Consider the following 13288-nt stretch of genomic DNA (forward strand, 5'->3'; position numbering starts at 1 on the left):
GTCTATTGATTTCATTACAGGCTGCGTTTCTGTATCCAAAATTGCATGCAGAAAATGTCTGCAATTTGGGACGAATAAAAAAACAAAAACGTTAAATCACACACAGTGTGAAGTACCCATTGCCATAACATAGATAGAAGGAGTGGCAAGACACCTCCTCTGAATATCTATGCCAACTCTTCACGGCACCAATGTTACTACTCCCCCACCGAATAGGCTCTGTGGGCCTGATCCAATTCACATCTTCTAAGTGTTCTCCTAGGATTTAATTTTTCATCTTTGGTTCTAAATAACTTTTTGGCACTCTGCAATTGAAAAAGTACCAAAAAGTAGGTGAAAAAGTTCTGTCAAAATTATTCTAAGTACAGTAGAGTCCCGGTTATCCAAACTCAGCTAACCAGCATTCTCATCCAACCAGCACAAAAGTATTCACAGTGGTGAAGGCCAACTTTGGATGCTGTTTGTGGGCTCTGCTGTGCTTAAAGGATACCAGAGGCGAAGCATATTCTATAAGTGGGGAAACAGGCATGTATAGGCAGCAGTCCTCATGCCCACCACTCCCCAGTTCTTCTCCATCCCCTTCCATTGGCTCACAATTGGCCCTCGTACCAGACCCCTCATGGGTCTGCCAGGTCACACACACTAGAGTGCAGATGCTGGCCCAGTGGTGCGAGTCCTTGATTGCTCTCCCATGGCCGGGAGCGTTCTGCACATCTGCACTATGAGTTGTGGCTTAGTGTGCATGTGGAGAACAAAAGCCTGAAAGGAGGTACGGGGGATATTTGCAAGCCAACAGAGGGGGGCATAAAAGCATGGGGGGAGCAGTGGGCATGAGGACTGATGCCTATACATACCTGCTCTGCTCCCCCCCCCCCCCCCTCATTTTTAGAATATGCATTGCCTCTGGTATCCTTTAAAGACTGTGTCCCACAGCTCCTCCAAGGTTAATGTCATTTCAATTACTGTATTTTAACATGTGATGCTGGGCATATATGGTTCGTTTCTTCTTATCAATCGAGCCACTGATGGCTCGATTGATAATATCCAACGTGTCCAATCACCGTGGCAGATCGATTCTGCGCTTGATCCCCGCAAGCAGACAATACAAAAAAAACGAGCGGCAGTTAAGAAGCGCCCGCAGGGACGAGCGGGAATCGATCCACGCGCCCGTGCAGACGAGCGAGGACGCGCCGGCATCGAGCCAGCAGCTCGATTCTGGCGCATAAACGCACCGTGTATGCCCGGCATAATACAGAGTACATAGTATGTACAGTATATAGAGTGGGGTATTGTCAAGCAACCAGATTGTACTTATCCAGAATCAGCCGATTCCCGAGACTCTACTGAATTTTCTTGCTTGGGCAAAAAAGTGGATCAGGCCCTAAGTCTCTTACTTGTATATTGCCCCCGTCTTGCAATATGTGACCTGTCTTTGAATCATTGCTAAATCTTGTATTGCTTCCCCTATTTATTATAGTGTAGCATAATACAGTATGTTGGTGCTTTATTATAAATAAAACTAATAATTATAATAATGCAGTATTTTTTCCAAATGATTGGCAGCTGTAGACCCAGATGTTTTTTTTGCAAATGAATGCAGTCTGCATGCGACAGAAAATGCCCATGTCCACAGCTGCTGAACATACTTTTCAATACAAAAAATGAGAACCTACCTGGATTAAAAAAAAACAACAAAAAACAAAAAAAAAAACAGACGGATGCAAGGTTTCCCTGGGAGCCAAAAATAATTTCACGTTAGAAGTAATGTATCTTCCCATAGCCAAAATGTATGTAAATAGGACAGTTTTGGAAGGAAAAATAAAATTTAATGTGTATAAATTGCAAAGGTTTTTATTTCAATTCGCAATTCAATGAAATGTCATAGAACATAGCAATTGCATAGACATATCCATTACCTTGTGAAATCAGGATAGGGCCTCATTCACACTGTCAAACACAGATGGCCATGCGATCAGAACGCAACGCACGTGATCACACAGCCATTTGCGCAGCCGTGCATTGGTGATCCCATTCTCTTCAGTGAATGGGTCAGCGCTGCGTGTTGCTGAAAAATGCATGCAGCTTTGCGATATCACATTGTACTGCTGCGCAGCGCATGTAGTCTGAGCATCAGAGTGCAGTCTATGCATTTCTGATGTTCTTGCCGATTGCAATCCATACGCGTTCCTGAAGTGTGCACAACAACAATTATAGTGTGAACAAGGCCTTACAGTTTGCCCAGGAAGGTCATAGTGAACCACATAAATCATAATATTTTTAGTTAGTATTTATATAGCGCCGACATCTTCCGCAGCACTGTACAGAGTATATATAGTCTTGTCACTGTCCCTCGAAGGAACTTACAATCTAGTCCCTAACATAGTCATATATCTATATTGTGTAGTGTATGTAATGTAGTCTAGGGCCAATTTTAGGGGGGAAGCCAATTAACTTATCTGTATTTCTTTGGGATGTGGGAAGAAACTGGAGTACCCGGAGGAAACCCACACAGACACGGGGAGAACATACAAACTCCTTGCAGATGTTGACCTGGCTGGGATTAGAACCGGGGATCCAGCGATGCAAGTCTAAAGCACTAACCACTATGCCACCGTGCTGCCCGTGTGGTGTCAGCTCTGTACAAGCTGACACCTCATTACATTGCAGCGGTTCTGGAGGTGTGTTTAGCTTTCAGGGACAACAAAGGGAGGATTTGCATATTCAGCAGTGATGCATTGTGGGACACCTCATATGCTCACTGCAACCTCAATGAACGCAAATACCTTCTATTTTAAAGGGAATGTGAGATGAAGGAGGGTTGGGGGGTGTTAAAAAAAATTATACATACCTGGGGCTTCCTCCAGCCCCCTCCAGGTTGTTTGCTTGCTCGGTGTCCTCCTGGATCCTGTGCAAACTCCCAGGACAGTGCTCCGTTCTGGGGGGTACTGCACATGCGTGGTCCGGCCATGTTTTTGCCACCATTAAGCTCCTGTTGCCAGGGGCTGTGTGCGGCCGGACTGTGCCTGTGCCGACTGGCCCTGACTGAAGGACTTTTGGGGATGAACTGCGGAGGATTCAGGCAGCGCAGGAAGACGCAAGGGCTCGATCAGCCTGGAGGGGGCTGGAAGGAGCTCCTGGGTATGTATAATTTTTTTAAACCTCCCCCCTCGCCATCTCAGGTGTAATTTAAGAAGGCAAATTCCTGTCTTGTGAAAACAGCAAATGGATTTATGTTTAGTAAACAAATAGGGATTGGCCAGTTCTCTGCTGTGCCTCAGAGCATGTAGCATAAAGTGCACAAAACTGGTTTTTCCCCAGTGCTTCTTGCTATTACACGGATGAGATGTCTTGCCCTTAGGATCCTGCCTTGAAAAAAACAATGTCTTATCTAACAGTGTCTTTGCTTCAAGCAGATTCTGTAAAAAAAATATATATATATATATATATATATATATATATATATATATATATATATATATATATATATATATATATATATATATATATAAAAAATATATACATATATATAAAATATATACACACATACAGTATAAAATGCTAATTTAGAAACATGATGACAGTAAAAAGCATCTAGTCCTGCCTATAGGGAGCATTACAACTATATAATTTAAATTTAGACAATGAAAAGATTGTGTAGCCGATTCACACTTTGAGAGCTTTTTAAACGCCAGAGATTTTGCTAATGCAATTCTTTGGGGGATTTTTACAAAATCACATCGCTCCAGTGTGAACACACACATAGGATAACATTAGCAAGAGCTTTTAAAATCACTAGGGCTTAGGAAAGATCTTGTAGTGTGAACAGCCCAAAAAATTCCAATTTTGATGCTATTAAGTCCAGTGGTGTAAGGATTCAAGTTTTGATACTAATAAGCTATGTTCCCACTGGGGAGTCGCCTTGCTTTCCTGTAAAAACAGAATCACAGCGGAGGGGAAAAGTCGCATGTCGCATTGCACATTATGCGTGTGGTGCAATGAAGCATAGGGTAAATATAAAGTATGCTTTGCTGCAACTGTTAATGTTCGCATTATGCAGTACCGCGCATCGCGTTATGGAAACGGATCAGTCGCACCGCACTGCTAACATGCCGATGTGAATGTACCATTAGAGTATAATTGCACTGCGCTAGAAGTGTGAAGGTAGCCTTAATAGCCATAAGGTGGCCATTAATGATCCAATCTTTTTCATCCAATTTTACCATATCTATGAGTATTAGGCCTCTTTTACACTTGCATTGCATTCCAGTGACGTACTTCCTGTCCAACAAGGAGTACATCACTGGGCGAGGGTTGGCGAAGGACCTGTGGGGGAATGGCATATGACACTGTCGGCACACTCTGCTACAGGGTCAAACAAATTACATTTTCTGCCATGGGGGGTGGAGCATGGCACCGCAAATGCAACGGCCATCTGTAAAAACGGCCCCAAGGTAAATAGAGTGAATATATTGAATGGTAAGAAATGGTAAGACTAGATGAAAAAGATTGGATCATTAGTGGCCAGTATTAGGCTCGGTCCATGCCTAAGGGAAAAACGCAGTGTTATCCAGATCAGACATCAGAGGAACTGATGCGCAAACAAAGGAATTATGTGTATAATGTCAGAGGTAATTTTGAGAGAGGCAGTATTTGTATATCAGTTAGTGCTAAGATGGAAAAATAATTTCCGACTCTTCAGTTGTATACCTTGGGACTCGGATGTTCTGGAAGATTTCATCAGTGGAGTAAATAGGAAATAACTTGTTGCTGGTGATCTCCAGCTCCTGGGCATCCTCCAACCCAGAGCTTTTATGATGACTGTAAATCTGTCATTTTTACACCACAAGTAATACAAGTTTTGACTCTGTTCTGCTGTAGGTCCATATAAATATCACCTGACAACATGGTCACGAAAAACAAAACCGCTGCATATCAGATTACCCAAGAAGTGAGGCAGAGCTTGTGCTCTCTTTACACTGAAGGGTGCTGAGTAGCTTGTTAAAGTGGACCCGAGATAAACTTTTACTGATTGCATAATTGTGTTCCTTTCATATACATCATAGGGCATTCCTCAAGCCAAATACTTTTTTTGTTTTGTTTTAATACTCTAAGTTTACACCTAGGCTGTGCGTTTGCAGTTTGTTTTGCTCCACCTCATCGCACAAAGGCACAAACACATGACCCTGTGGCATAGTTACATAGTTATTTGATTGAAAAAAGACATACATCCATCAAGTTCAACCAGAAAACAAGTACAACACCAACCTACTCCCTCACATATCCCTGTTGATCCAGAGGAAGGTGAAAACCCCTTACAAGGCATGGTCCAGGCTCCAAAAGGAAAAAAAATCCTTCCCGACTCCAGATGGCAATCAGATAAAATCCCTGGATCAATACCACTGGACATTACCTAGTAACACCACTGGACATTACCTAGTAGAGTGTGCCGACAGGGTCATATGCATAGTGCCTTCCCCGGGGACCTACTCCCTGCTTTACAGAAAGTATGTCACTGGGATTCCCAGGTTTCCCCATCATATTCCCATCATTACCAGCATACACCCCGCCACTAACATTTTTTAGAAAATTATGCGTCGCCGGTTACTTCCGTTGCATCGCCACGGAGGTCAGCGGGTAATGTGATGTTGACTTTGCGGCGGATCGGGCACTTCCGGCGCAACGCAGTTAGTGTGCTAGGCCCCATCTCATTGCCGTTGTTACCCTGCGGTAAAACAGGGTAATGAAAATTAGGTTTACAATGCAAGTGTAAATGGGGCCTCAATGGTAAGGGTTCCTTTGGTTTCCTTTACTAGAGCATGGGGAGGATCAACAGCCAGTTGTGATGAAACGCGGAAAAGCCGCTGCCTCTCAAGGTGAGGCGGCTGTTTCCGCATCCAGCATGGCGTCACAACGCCGAAAAAACGCCGCATGATGCATAGGCAGAGCGGCGGAATCCGCATTGGTAACGGCGGAATCCGCATTGGTAACGGCGGAATCCGCATTGGAGGCGGCTCCCGCACTCGGTTCACTGGATACATTGCAAAACAGTACTGGTATGGCTGGGACTGATAGTCCACCTAGATTCAGAGTGACACGCGCGCGCGCGCACAGAGGCAGAGCTTAAATAACAGCCAGAAGGGAGTCAGCTGACCAGGCGGGTCAGCTGACATTTTCCACTACTCTCATTGGTCCGGCAATTAGGGAGGTCCTGGAGAGGTCCTTGTGTATATATACTGCTGGCTGTTCACTTGCTCTTTGTCTGGCGTTGCGAACACATACGTGGGAGCACTCAGACCCATAGTCAGATCCTTAAGTGTGCCGGGACCAGCTGGAGCTGTAATCCTACACTTAGCTAGATTCTGTTGATAGCTTAAAGTACTAGTTTGATTGTGATGATCTGTTATGACCTTCTGCCTGCCTGACCATCCTCTTGTATTCTGATCTTGTACCTTGCTATTCTGATACTCTGTTGCCGAACCCCGGCTCGTCCTTAGACTCTGCTTCTGCCTCTTGATCTTGTACCTCGATATTTCTGATACCCTGTTGCCGAACTCTGCCTGTACCTAGACTCCGCCTCTGCCTTCTGAATCAGTACTTTATCTGTTCGTGTGTTTCGATCTGGCTTGTGTGACCTCGAGAACCAACCTCACTATTGGAGGCGGTTCCCCGTCCTGTTAGTGACACTTTCTCCTGAGTGTCACTCTCAGACTTACCTTCCTACTCGCAGCCTGACTTCTCCCGCCTTGGAGAGTTCAGGTCTTCGGAAGGAAGCCGTGCAGTACTCACCACTGCACTGAGGCTCAGTCCTCTTAGTGTTACCGTTACACCAAACACTACACTCAAGTACAGAGGTTAGCTGGTATATCGGATTATCGGTGATACTGCAGATCACTTATAATCTGGTATACATCTGTATTCCCAGTGATACTGCAGATCACTGGTAATCAGATCCTCTCTGTGCTCCACCGTTCGTTACAGAACGCCAGACCAAAGACAAAATGGACGCACGCACTGGTCCTCTGGGTGAACTTGCCACCTCAGTGGATAATGTCAATCGAGTGCTGGGTGAACACAAAGCATTGATTGAGGCTCTGACAGGGTCCGTCCAAACCCTCCAGACGTCAGTGGATGAAGTGCGATCCCCTCCTAGCGCAGACATACGCATGCCCGTTCCAGAACGGTTCTCTGGCCCCAGATCTGACTTCCGCAATTTTAGGAGTAGAGTGTTATCATATTTTGAATTAAGACACCGATCCTCTGGTACTGAGGCCCAGAAAGTCACGTTCATCAAAACTTTACTGGCTGTTGATTCTCAGTCCTGGGCATATAACCTGTCCCCCAGAGACACAGCTCTGACCTCAGTAGAGGAATTCTTTAAGGCCATGGCCGTAATTTACGACGACCCAGATCTTGCTGCGACCTCTGAGCGGAAGCTCAAGCTTTTAAGGCAAGGGTCCAGTCGAAGAGTACGTGGCCGAATTTCGTAGGTGGTCAGTTACCGCCAGATTTGACACCTATGCCCTGATGGATTACTTCCTGTCTGGGTTGTCGGAGGAGGTCTCCGACCTAATGTTAAAGGGGAACTGAAGTAAGAGGTATACGGAGGCTGCCATATTTATTTCCTTTAATCAATACCAGTTGCCTGGCAGCCCTGCTGATCCTCTGCCTCTAATACTATTAGCCACAGCCCCTGAACAAGCATGCAGCAGATCAGGTGTTTCAGACTTTAAAGTCAGATCTAACAAGACTAGCTGCATGCTTGTTTCTGGTGTTATTCAGATACTACTGCAGAGAAATAGACCAGCAGGGCTGCCAGGCAACTGGTATTGATTAAAAGGAAATAAATATGGCAGCCTCTGTATACCTCTTACTTCAGTTCCCCTTTAAGTTTACCCGAGCCCAAAACAGTCGATGAGGCCATCTCATCGGCCATTCGAGTCGAACGTAGGCTATGCCATCAGAGACAGACTAGGGGCAGTCACCGTGTCAGGGTGACATCTTACGCGGCACCTCCCGCTGCACCCCTAGTAACGCCATCTCTGCCTGTCTCACCCTCTCCGGCCTTGCCTCCACCCGAGCCAATGCAGATTGGTCGATCAAAACTGACCCAGGTGGAACGAAGGCGGAGAATGACTGAACAACTGTGCCTGTACTGTGCAGAAGAAGGGCATAGAGTGCGAAACTGCCCTAACGAGCCGGGAAACGAGTCTGCCTAGTAGTAGTGGGGGGTGACACCCTAGGCACACAATTCTCACCCCATAAAGAGAAAAAAATTGCTTCTTCCTTGTACGATTACATGGGATAATAAGTCTGTAGCCACTGAGGCTTTTATTGATTCTGGCTCAGCGGCTAATTTTATGAACTTTGAATTTGCTCAGGAGTTGGGTATTCCTCTCACTCCAGTGAGACCCTCCATTCAGGTCACGGCAGTAGATGATTCCCCTCTGCAACGGAATCGTTCCCTGTCACAGACCCCGGAGGTGAAGGTCACGATAGGGGTACTGCATGGGGAACAACTACAGTTTTTCATATTACATATGTCAACCTCCACTATCATCCTAGGCATGCCGTGGTTACAAGTCCATTCACCACAAATAGACTGGGCTACGGGTCAGGTAACCAGCTGGTCCGATCATTGTCGCCAGCAGTGTTTAGGGAAGGTGACATTGGGCCAGACCAGGGTTCAGTTGGAAGGGGTTCCAGTACAGTATTCTGAGTATGCCGATGTGTTCTGTCCTAAGGCCGCTGACAAGTTACCGCCGCATCGCCCATTTGATTGCCCCATTGATCTCCAAACTGGTTGTATGCCCCCTAGGGGTCATCTTTACAATTTGTCCGGGCCAGAGAAACTGGCCATGCAAGAGTATATTCGTGAGAATTTAGCTAAGGGGTTCATTCGACCATCCCGGTCGCCCGCAGGTGCAGGGTTTTTCTTTGTTAAGAAAAAAGACAGGAGTCTGCGACCGTGCATAGATTACCGGGGCCTGAATAAAATCACGATAAAAAATCGTTACCCCTTGCCCCTAATAGATGACCTTTTCACTCAAGTTACCAACGCTAAAGTCTTTTCAAAATTAGACTTGCGGGGCGCATACAACCTGGTGAGGATCAGAAAGGGCGATGAATGGAAGACGGCCTTTAACACACCCTACGGGCACTATGGGTACTTGGTGATGCCCTTCGGGTTGTGTAACGCCCCGGCCGTCTTCCAGGAATTGATTAATGAGGTATTCAGAGAGGTGTTAGGCAGGTTCGTGTTAGTATACCTGGACGATATACTTATCTTTTCCAACAACCTCTCTGAGCACAGAACACATGTCCGAATTGTACTGGACAAACTGAGGCAGAACTCGCTTTATGCAAAGTTGGAAAAATGTATTTTCGAGGTGACATCTGTTTCTGTTTTGGGGTACATTATTTCCACTTCGGGTCTGTCAATGGATCCTGCCAAGGTCTCTGCTGTGATAGAGTGGCCCCAACCCGTGGGGTTAAAGTCTTTGCAGAGATTCTTAGGCTTTGCTAACTACTATCGGAGGTTCATAAAGGGGTACTCCACTGTTATCTCACCCCTCACTAGTCTCACAAAAAAGGGGCAGATACTAACCACTGGACCCCAGAAGCCCTACAAGCGTTCTCTACCCTGAAAACCTTGTTTTGTTCAGCACCCATCCTGAGGCATGTCGACACCTCTTACCCCTTTATTGTCGAGGTGGGCGCCTCGGAGGTCGGGGTGGGGGCTGTGCTGTCTCAGCGATCAGGGTTACAGGGAAGATTACATCCTTGTGCTTATTTCTCTCGTAGGTTCTCCCCGGCGGAGAGAAACTACGATATCGGCAACAGAGAGCTCCTGGCCATTAAACTTGCTTTTGAAGAATAGCGTCACTGGCTGGAAGGAGCAGAGCATACTATTACAGTGTACACTGATCACAAGAACCTGGAGTACATCGAGGGGGCTAAGAGGTTAAGTCCCCGACAGGCTCGATGGTCATTGTTCTTTTCGAGGTTCAGGTTCATTATTACATACACCCCGGGCAGCAAGAACATCAAGGCAGATGCCCTGTCCAGATGTTTTGAGCTGGAGACAGCCCAGCCCTCTGACCCAGAATCCATTATCCCACAGAGGTTAGTGCTAGCGGCAACTGAGACTTAGGAGGACTGGTCAGAGACTCTGAGTCCCTTCCAGCAGGATGTCCCTGAGGGGAAACCGGAAGGGGTTATGTTTGTGCCCTTACCCTTTCGTCTCCGCATTTTACAGATGTTTCATTCCCACAAGGGCATTTTGCCAACAAATGGGCATGAAGCTGTTGTTTTCATCGGGCTACCACCCACAGACCAATGGTCAAACGGAGAGAACCAATCAGTCTTTAGAGCAATTTTTGAGGTGCTCCGTTGCAGAGGCGCAGAACGACTGGGTCAAATTTCTGCCTTTCGCGGAGTTCGCGCAAAATAATTTGAGAAGCTCTTCCACTGGATTTTCTCCATTCCAGTGCTACGTACACACATGCGACAACGATCGTTCGTTGTTAACGACGAACGATCTTTTAATTGACGAAAGAACGACCGAAGTAAAGTTAGTTCTAAAAAGTGTGTAACGATCACATCGTTAGAACGAACGTTACACCACGTAAAAGCACTTAATGCGCCTGCGCATAAAATTGTAAAATTCCATGGAGAAAAAGTGAAATGCGCATGTCCAGCCTGGTACGAACGATCGTTTCCAACGATGTACCACTTTTGCAAACGATCGTCGTTGGGAAAAATCCGCCGAGACAGAACTTTCTTTTGTAGCGATTTGGCTCGTTCGTCGTTAGACTTAATAGTCGGTGGTTCGTTTTTTGTAACGATCGTCGTTGGTAAAGATCGGGGAACGATCGTTACAAACGACTATAGTCGCATGTGTGTACGCACCTCAGGTAGTGTCTGGAAGATTGCCCAAATTCTCACCATTGCCAGTGGCCTCCACCCCGTTTCCAGCTCTGGAGGCCTGGCAAAAGTCTTTTAAAAACATTTGGCGCACGGTGAGAGATAGTTTGCAAAAGGCGTTTTTGAATCAGAAGGGTCAAGCTGATAAAAGACGTTCGGTGGAGTGGAGCTTCCAGCCAGGAGACTTGGTGTGGGTATCCACACGTCATTTGACCCTGAAACAGCCCTCAGACAAATTGGGCCCCAAGTTTGTCGGTCCGTTTCCGATAGTGAAAAAGATTAACAACGTTACCTATACCGTTGATCTTCCCGCCAGCATGCGTGGGGAAAGGTAATTTCCCTGCTCAAACCTGCAGTCCATATGGGCCCTACTCCTCCTCCTCCTGTCCTGGTAGATTGTCAACCTGAGTTCGAAATAGAGAAAATTTTGGACTCGCGCATTGTCCAGAACCTCGGTACAGTATCAGGTACACTGGAAGGGGTATGGCATTGAGGAGAGACAATGGGTACCGGGGACTTGCATGCATGCGGATGAATTGAGGAAAGAGTTTCATGCCTTACACCCCGAGAAACCTGGTAGGAGTTGTCCGGAGTCCACTCCTCGGGGAGGGGTACTGTGATGAAACGCGGAAAAGCCGCTGCCTCTCAAGGTGAGGCGGCTGTTTCCGCGTCCAGCATGGCATCACAACGCGGAAAAAACGCCGCATGCCGCATAGGCAGAGGGGCGGAATCCGCATTGGGAACGGCGGAATCCGCATTGGAGGCGGCTCCCGCACTCGGTTCACTGGATACATTGCAAAACAGTACTGGTGTGGCTGGGACTGATAGTCCACCTAGATTCAGAGTGACACGCGCGCGCGCACAGAGGCAGAGCTTAAATAACAGCCAGAAGGGAGTCAGCTGACCAGGCGGGTCAGCTGACATTTTCCACTACTCTCATTGGTCCAGCAATTAGGGAGGTCCTGGAGAGGTCCTTGTGTATATATACTGCTCGCTGTTCACTTGCTCTTTGTCTGGCGTTGCGAACACATACGTGGGAGCACTCAGACCCATAGTCAGATCCTTAAGTGTGCCGGGACCAGCTGGAGCTGTAATCCTACACTTAGCTAGATTCTGTTGATAGCTTAAAGTACTAGTTTGATTGTGATGATCTGTTATGACCTTCTGCCTGCCTGACCATCCTCTTGTATTCTGATCTTGTACCTTGCTATTGTGATACTCTGTTGCCGAACCCCGGCTCGTCCTTAGACTCTGCTTCTGCCTCTTGATCTTGTACCTCGATATTTCTGATACCCTGTTGCCAAACTCTGCCTGTACCTAGACTCCGCCTCTGCCTTCTGAATCAGTACTTTATCTGTCCGTGTGTTTCGATCTGGCTTGTCTGACCTCGAGAACCAACCTCACTATTGGAGGCGGTTCCCCGTCCTGTTAGTGACACTTTCTCCTGAGTGTCACTCTCAGACTTACCTTCCTACTCGCAGCCTGACTTCTCCCGCCTTGGAGAGTTCAGGTCTTCGGAAGGAAGCCGTGCAGTACTCACCACTGCACTGAGGCTCAGTCCTCTTAGTGTTACCGTTACACCAAACACTACACTCAAGTACAGAGGTTAGCTGGTATATCGGATTATCGGTGATACTGCAGATCACTTATAATCTGGTATACATCTGTATTCCCAGTGATACTGCAGATCACCGGTAATCAGATCATCTCTGTGCTCCACCGTTCGTTACACCAGTGTGGTGGTTTGGCTTGTAATAGGTGATTAGATCACTTAATAACAATCTCTGGTTTAAAATTGAGTTGTGGAAGCAAGGGGAGATAAAGAAACGGTACACCAGATCATTTAACTATAAGCTTGTATTAAAAACTCAAAGCAACTGCAACCAATGGAGGCAAGCATCTAAAGCTACAGGCTCACACTCAATAGTTATTGCTTGGAACGACAGCTGGTGATCGTTTGGGTGACAGGTTTCAGAACAAACACTGTAGACATGTTGCTTGGCTACAGCCGGGCAACCTATTCTGTCCAATGAAGAGAGAGGCAATGAGAAACAGTGAGAAACAGCAAACCAGCAAGCCGTTTCCCATGGTGGGAAGAACAATTCAAGACAAAACCATTCCTTATTTATTAGACATGGTGGACCTTTATACCACACTGTGGGGGACTGGAACGCCGAAGCTAAACTTCTGACCAACGCAATCACAAGCTATCGTCTCTAACGTCAGTGATCTAACATGTGTATGCAGCTTAAAAGTAGTTTTGTAATATATGCTTTCTCAAAGAGGCATGCTTATCAATATGTGCAGTTGCTCTGGTGACCGCAGTTTCTTTACCTCCAGTTTTCACAAAGTTTACTGCTTGTAA

Source organism: Hyperolius riggenbachi, chromosome 3 (genome assembly GCF_040937935.1).
Source record: "Hyperolius riggenbachi isolate aHypRig1 chromosome 3, aHypRig1.pri, whole genome shotgun sequence".
NCBI classification, from domain to species: Eukaryota; Metazoa; Chordata; class Amphibia; order Anura; family Hyperoliidae; genus Hyperolius; species Hyperolius riggenbachi.